Raw genomic sequence first — 8,877 nt, forward strand, 5'->3', positions numbered from 1 at the left:
GAGCAAATTTTGACACACGTGATCTTTATCCTCTATAGCCCATACATAGGTTAGCATAGCAAAGTCAATTAGCCTTAATTTGGTCCCTTCTTAATTCTACATTAATTTATTTTTCCACTATCTGAAAGCAAAGTTTTGGAGGTATGATTAATTATGTGCCATCAAGTTATATATATAGATCAATTCTCTTTCGTCTTGATGAAGAGTGGATCTCATTCTCCCTTTAATTTTGATCGAAAAGAGAGATCGAGGAGTAGAAATCATCTGCGAACGGCTCCACTGGAAAGGTTGCAGCAGCTGCTCATCAGCTTTGCACAGCACAGATCATTAATGGATGGCACTATTTGAATTACACATTGTTTACATAAAGTATTCCCTCATGAAGTTCAGCTAAATGAATTAATCAATGTTATTGCAAAGATAACGATTTGATCCAAGGAAAAGGCTCCAAACATTGATGAATGAACTACCGGCATTTATATATCTTGAACACTAAAATTATATTACCTATATTTTAATTTATTTTCTTTTCTCAATGATATAATGATTACGTATAGTTAAGATGTTGGTCCATTCGTTGTTAATTATGACTTCTCATTTTACATTACATTGCAATAATAAGGGGTCACAACATGTATATTCCTTCGGATTCACAGTATAAGTAGTTTCTATAAGAATAGGTTGGTCCAAAATATGCTTATTTATTGATTTATCCCTATAATTAATATTAAATATAACTTTTTATATTTTTCTTTCTCTTCACACAACCTCATTTATTATGAATAAAGTTTAAAAAAATTCAATTTAAGACAGGTTATTTAATGAGTTAATTATCATTTTTTAGTTCTAATAAATTAGTCAAAGTAATTTATATTGTACTGCAGGGAGCACCTAAGAATTTCGTACTGCAGAAGGAGTGCGTATATATGTATATCCACTTGTTGTTTGAGTAAAAAATTCCAATACGTCTCCTTGTCGGGAGTGATATGGAATATGCAATAATTAAGATATCAAGTTTTTATTTTTATACGTATTACTATCATATACATAATATATGCATATATACTCCTCCGGTCCTTAATTAATGTAGGATCTAATTAGTGAGTTGATGTTAATCTTATATACAGGACCTATTTCACATGTTTATTATTTTTTTCTTAATTAACCCTATTTCTCAACAATAGTCAAGTGGAGAGGGAATGAGAGAATTAAAGAAGATGCTTAGGATGTTTGAGAAAAATAATATTATTTAATTTAACTAAAATTCTTAATCTACTCAAATCAGTGAATTAGACGTTATATTAAAGATTGGAGGAGTATATAACATCATTATATTATAGTTTATTACATAATCAAGTGGGAGAGGGAATGAGAGAATTAAAGAAGATGCTTAAAATGTTTTAGGAAAAAATATTAATTATTTTAACTAAAATTCTTAATCTACTCAATTAGTGAATTAGATATGTTAAAGATCTGAAGAGTATATGACATCATTGTATTATAGTTTATTATATAAAAATAGGATAATTTACTTTACAAAAGTTATTAATTTTTTTTTTTGGGGTCAAAAATGGGGCAAAATGCCCAAACTCAACTATCATTCATATTAATCAATCTTGGGCACTCAAAACCCATTATATCTCTATACAAACAAAATATCTGTAAATCCTTAGGTGAATCACACAGAACCTGCAAGACATTTAGCTGGAGAAAGACACTCCATAATGGTGTAAACTCCCCCGCCCCCCGGGGGGGGGGGGGGCGCTTCTATCTGATTGTCGTATGTGTTATGTAGTGCGAAAAACTTTTTTTTTGCTTTAACGCACAGGGAAAAACAAGAGAGAACAATATTCAAATTTAGAAAACTTTTGCTTGCGTAATAATAATGGGGTCAATTTACTCATTTTCACATCAATATATGTGAAAATATTTTCCCCATATATATAGTTTGCCCTAGTAAAATGATCTTATTTTTCGGACGCACCAAAATAAAAAGATCATGTATAAAATTGCACCTCCAAAAAGATAGGGGTATTGACATAGCTGACAAATAAGATTAGGAGTAAAATTACACATTTATCATGTATATAATAATATATAGACATTACATGTGCAGACAGGCATTAGCACCTAAATGGGGGCAGCCGTGCCCTAAAATGTGCTTTTAAATTAAAACTGCTAATAGCTTTGAAAGAGCTTCATTTCCAGGTTAATTATACGTTTTCATAATCTTGCATTTGTGATGATAGATTGGACACATACCCCATGCCAGATAATTCTCATCACGTAATTCTATAGATAAAAATAATAATTTGTGATTTGGCACAAAATTAAAAGCCTGGTCTGCTCAATTGAAAAGAGCTGTTGTTAATTGGTTTATCAATTTTGGTTCATTTACCTTTAATTTGTCATTATCAGCGACAACAATGTTGTGATTGAAATCTAAACATAATTAATGTTCCGTTAAATATTTTTATCATGTATATATGTTGCCTATTTCATTTAAGCAATGTGTCAACGGAAGATATAAATGTTAAACATCATGCTTGTCTGAGCCTCCTGAATTCAATTTAAAGACCTCAAAGAAAATTGTACTCGATATACATTATATACTAATTAATTTTAAAATGAATCAAATATGATCTTTTTCTTCTTTTTTTTTCCCAGCAGAGTCATATATGATCATATACTTGAGAAACAATGCTTGTGTATCTATGTAAGAAATGAAGGTTAATAAAGGAAATAAAAGAGGAGACATAAGGGGGGTTGTATTAATATGCTAATTAATTCAATGAGGTGTAGTTGCCCATAATCTAAAATATGCCATAAATAATATGCTTCCTACCTACAAACACGAGGCCCAATTACAGGTTTCGATCTCTCTGAACTTTACGTGCATGTGTCGCTTTGATTTCCATTAGTTAGCTTTTAGTTGTAAGTATTTAATTAATAGCGCTCACTTAACCCAAGGGATTGGCCAAGTGGAGAATGGAAAGAACTTGTCTCTAACATGTTATTGGTGCGAGCCTTCTTAGGATGAGATAAATGTAAGTCCACTGTGAGTGTCCACCTGGAGCTTTTGAACTAGGGTGACAAGATCAACCTAAAAACTTTGGCATAAAAAATAGTGCTAACTTAATGAGGGTTAAAAAGAACTTTTTTTTAATATAAATGTAACTGATAGGAGGGATGATAGTTGTTTTTATTTGGGGAAAAAATAATTTTTTTTTCCATAAAGACGTTCGGTAGGAGTATATCATAAAAATAAAATAACTTAGACTATTGCAACTTAAAACGGAAATAATGATGCTCAGAAATATGATATGAGAGACGATTTAATCCACTTTCTCGAAGTAACATGTTCTAGTAGGGTTGCATAACCTTAATGTCAATGGCACAACAAATCAATAATTAGCACATATCATCATCCCAATTCCATGGTCAATTCGAAGATGAGATTTTTTGAGACGTCAAGTTGTGTGTTTCGCGGACTTAACTGATTCATAAATCGATCAAAAAGGAAAGAAGAAAGCTTTTCTTAACATAGTAGAACTATGATTATCCTCATCTTTATTCAACAATGCCACCATCTTCTTCTCGTTTCTTTTTAAATCCCCCGGCTCTGATAATAATGAAACCAGTTTCAATGCTCATCAGTTCTGGACTAATCAGATTTTATATAAATGATCTAGACTTAAAATTTTTAATTAATGTTTTTAGATAGAACAAATCATGTTTTGAAAAACTAGTAGTTAAGATATTATTTTTATTTTAGATTCTATACCCATTAAAATAATTATTTTAAACAAATAAAAATAAATAAGATGGTCGAGATGTGATGAGCTTGGATGCTCATTTAAATGATAAGTATCGAAACTGGTCCTGAGAATAACAGCGTGTGGGCAGCTTTCTCATCCAAACCTTCTTCTTCTTTGCCATGGTCGCCATGGAAGCACCTTTTCATCGTTTCCAGCCCATCTCAAAGTGCATAACCGATGAACGACACAACCAAGCCGCCGTTTTCCGATTTAGATGGCACGCTTCTCGTGTCACGAAGCGCTTTCCTTTGCTACATGCTCGTCGCTATCGAAGCAGGGAAGCTTCCTCCGAGGACTCCTTCTTCTTGCTTCAGTCCCCTTTGTGTATTTACCTACTTGTTCGTCTCTGAAACAGTTGCAGTTAAAGCTCTCATCTTCATCACCTTCGCCGGACTCAAGACCAGAGACGTGGAGCTCGTGTCGAGGTCGGTGCCGCCCAAGTTCTACGCCGACGACTTTCACCCAGAGACGAGGCGGGTGTTCAATTCGTTAGGTACGAGGTACATAGTGACGGCGAGTCCAAGGTTGATGGTGGAGCCATTTGCCAAGAAGTTTCTTGAGGCCGGCAAGGTTGTTGTGACAGAGCTGAGAGTCATGAAATCTCGGGGGACACTACTGACAGGACTTGTTAAGGAACCAGGTACAGTGGTTGGTGAGCAAAAAAGAGTTGAGTGAATTTGGATCTGAGCTACCAGGTTTGGGAGTGGGGCACTGTGAATCTGATTATCACTACTTCATGTCAATTTGCAATGTTTGCCCTTGTAATTCCTTCTCGCCGATATTATGGGGTCCCAATTTTCAGGAATTTGTTTTACATTGACGTTCAGAGAAAGAAGTAGAAAGGGGAAATATTAGCTCTGGTACTTAATATAAAACTAATAATTCACTTTCAATTTGATCTTAAATATAAATTTAAACTACTTTGTCTTTCATATTTATCTATTTTTTTAAGATAGTTCTTGCAGTGGTTTTACATATTAAAAGTTTTATCAAATAGTAATTCTAGTTAATACACATAATTGATTGGTAAAGGAATTTTAGAAAAGATAATACCTATTTATTACAAATAACTAACTTAACTAATTTTTTTAATATATTCAAATTAGTCAACTAGCTTTTATATTAAAAACCGAAAGTAGTACTATTTTTAGTATTTTAAACTTGAAACCAATAGTTTTAGTTTTCGAAATTTGATTTCATTTTGATGGCTTAAATATTTTGGACCTTGAAATTGTGTTTCTTGTTCTTTAAACCCTATTTTAGAAACTAAAATCACTGGTTTCGAATTTCATATATCAAAATGGGGTCAAATTTTACAAATTAAAAATATTATTAGCCCAAGAAAACAAAAAATTAATTAATAATTATTTACTCCATTTTGTCCAATTTATGAGACTGACCAGCTAGTTTGCCTACTTTTTACTAGAGAAAAAAATTGATCTTCTAGATCTGTACTTTTTCTAATTAGGAAAGCGAATGCTAGAAGCCTTAGGTTATAAGTGTAATTAAACTCGTGACCTTTCATTTATTAGTTCTGACTCAACTATAACCTAATTCTTGAATTTTTATTCGATGCAACTTAGCTCTTATAATTTTAACTTTCTAAAACTACGGTTCCTAAATGTCATAAAGAGTACAATTCTATTTTTAAAATATAGGGACTGATATTTTAAATTGTTATTATTAAACTATAAGTATTGAGTTGCATTCAGTAAAAACTATAAAAACTGAGTTGTATTGATTTAAAATTTAGGAATTAAGTTATAATTGAATCAAAATTATTTGCACAAAAAAATAATTTTCTCCTTTACCGAGCTTAATAAAATATTTATGCTCTATTTTTAAAAGGATCACAAACTCGTTCACTTTTAACTTAAATAAATATTTGACATGTAAGTCATAACTATTTTTTAATAATTTCACGAAAGTAGTTAACATGACCTTAAAAAAATTGAGAAAATATATTTTTTGTAAAAGGAGATGAACTCATGATACAAAATATAAAAAAAGGAGAGTGTAAAATTAATTTTTTATGCTTTCTTTTAGATTAATATTATCATATCAGTATGACATATAAAATTTATATAAACAAAATCACATTACGGTTCAAATATATGATAAAGACAATGAGATATGGTGATTTCATTGGCAGGTAATCTATTTTCATTAAATTTCTATAAATGCTAGATGTTTATGTTTTGACTTGTCCTAACCTTCATGATTTCCTGATATTGAACTCAGCTGAATTCTTAACTAAAAATAACAACAATTTTCTTACCCCCATGCGTAGATTCTTATAACTGACAAGTAAAAACAACCTAATTAGGAACATTAATACTCTCTCACCCATATGTGTGTGCGCGTGTGTGTGCTGTCTTCCACATCAATTTCTCATTTCGTCTTGTGCGGGAGGCATATGTATTGCCAAGAACAAAGTGTGAGCCACTACCAAGGAACAAACTTCTGAGTCAAGTTATCTTCCACGACGGTCGTTTTGCTCCGAGGCCAACCCCTCTTAAGGCACTCTTGACCTTCCTATGGGCTATGGCTCCCCATTGGCATCATACTATCCATCGTAAGGGTATGCCTTAACATCCCATTACCAGAAAAAATTGTTTGGTACAGCTCCAAGCTTCTGGGGTCAGAACCCTTGTTAAGGGCACCCCACCCCCCCCCCCAAAGACAGGTCAAAGTGGTGTCGTTTTTGTCTGCAACCACCGTACGTTGCTCGATCCTATAGGTGTTGCAGTAGCTCTGAAGAGAAAGTCAGTTGTGTCACCTACAGTATAAGGAAGTTCAGTGAAATAACAACGCCAATCAAAACCGTTGCTTTGTCAAGAGAAAGAGAGAAAGATGCAGAGAATATTAAAAACCTGCTTCAGGAAGGTGACTTGGTGATTTTTCCTGTATGAACCACTTGCAGAGAACCATTTCTGCTAAGGTTCAGTGTAACAATCTAAAGAACACACCGAATCAAATAAGAAATAGAGACAAAAAGGAACTATAATATGCAGCTCTCAACAGCAGTACTTGAGCACAAGGGAAAATTGTCAGCCATAGAACCATGAAAAGTCATAGAGAAAACAGAGGATAGAAGTAGAGAATACTGCGGGGAAAGAAAAGCCAGAGAGAAGTCGATTTCACCAAATTCTGGACTGCCCCTATTCTCTCATCTTGCTCCAATGCATACACTAGCTCCGTCCAAGGTGGCCCATTCTCCCTAAACCCAATTCGGATATCTTCTGACCCAATGGTTATTTCTTCCTGCCCCTCGTTATCACGAGGGCCAGTCGTTACATTCAGCTCTCTTTTCGCTGAATTAATTGATAGTCGTTCCTGTGGCTATTAACACAAAGCAGACTGTGTTTGACGGGACCACAGTTCGTGGGCATAAGATTTTGGACCCTTACTTTGTGTTAATGAACCCTATGCCTACATCTGAGTACTTTTCTGAACCAGCTTCCAGTTGAGCTCACGTGTGAGGGAGGGAAGTCCAGCTTTGAAGTTGCGAGTTACATTCAGACGGTTCTTGCGGGAACTTTAGGGTTTGGGTGCACGAACCTGCCAACGAAAGATAAGTACACTTCAGTCCAGATTAAAGAGATAACAACCAACAGGAGTTAGCTCTAGTTGAAAAGGTTAGTCTCCTACAACGTGGTGAACTAATAATATTCAAATTCCCGCTGAGAAAGATGTTCAAGTCTAATGCTAAATAATATATCAAACAAAATTGTTTCTAATAGAAGGATACCTATGCTTGCCAAAAAAAAAAAAACAAAGAGATTACAAGCTCCAATGAATAAGGGGAGTCAATCCATAGCTGTCAAAGAATGATGGGTTCACTATCTTAAAAATAATTAGTTTACGAAAGAGCACAATGCGTTTCACTTCTTTTTTGTTGGTATTTACATGTGCACAAGCCATTTTTACTTATTTACTGCCCACCATCAATAAGTACAAATAGAGTATTTAATGTTTTCAATACTTCTATTTTTAAAGTATTAAATAGGAATAAAGTTTAAAAAAAACTATTTAAATTTAAAAATGAAATTAATAAGATTTAAGGTTTTTTGGATATCAATATAAAACATGTTAAAACTGATTTATAAACAAGATAAGAGGAGTATAAACTAAAAAATAATTAAAATTTGTTAATGTCATTAAAGTCAGCCTCATCTTTATATGAATAATCTTAATTAAATGCAACAAATTCAGACTCAGTCTTGGCCATCTCTCTCAACTAAAAAAAATCCATCCTGAGTATATTATTGAAAATAAATTAATTGTTTTATAGATTTTGCGCAAAATGACTTATTAGAACCTGAAAAGCTTTTAGAATGCGAATTATAAAGAATAAACACGCGCGTATATAAAGTGGATTGAGGAAATGAAAAGTTGTATATATTTTTCTGTACATGACACAAACTTCCGTTAAAAACAAAAACCTTCAATGAGATACTCCTCCAATCCTTAATCCTAAATATAAAACCCCCTTCGTAGTGTAATTTACATTACGAAAGGAGTCTTATATTTAGGACCCGAGGAAGATAAGACCTATTTAACTAATTTGATTAGATTAAAGAAGTCAAGTAAGTTAGTTAATTATAAGAAATATGACATGTTTTTCCTAAAACACCATAATCATCTTCCTTAATATCATCTCTCCCTCTTCTACTTAATTATGGTTGAGAGAGTATTCATAAGGGTAATTTTGAAAAAATTGATAAATATGAGAAATATGTCTTATATTTAAGACCAAAATCAACTCAATAATTAGGTCTTATATTAAGGACCAAAGGAGTATATAAATACTAATACCCCATCCTAAATTTATCATACAAATTACACTTCAAATTAGATGTTATATCTTGGGTATATAGACATTATTACTTGTGCACCGAGGCAGTTGCACCTACTATATAGGGGAAGCCGCCTTTTCCAGAATGTGCTTTTAAAATAAGATTGCCAAAAGCTTTGAAAGAGATTAATTCTAGATTAATTACGTTTCCATAATCTTGCATGTGAGAAGATGGATTGGACACAAAACCCATGCAAGATA

The 8,877-nt window shown here is 32.9% G+C and overlaps 1 pseudogene; it reads left to right on the forward strand.

The window, feature by feature from the left end:
- Window positions 1-3,946: 3,946 nt before the first annotated feature.
- LOC114727938 (glycerol-3-phosphate 2-O-acyltransferase 6-like) lies at window positions 3,947-7,442 on the forward strand (annotated as a pseudogene).
- Window positions 7,443-8,877: the final 1,435 nt, after the last annotated feature.

Source organism: Neltuma alba, unplaced genomic scaffold, assembly GCF_004799145.2.
Source record: "Neltuma alba isolate B1F8T4 unplaced genomic scaffold, ASM479914v2 tig00012515_pilon, whole genome shotgun sequence".
NCBI lineage: Eukaryota > Viridiplantae > Streptophyta > Magnoliopsida > Fabales > Fabaceae > Neltuma > Neltuma alba.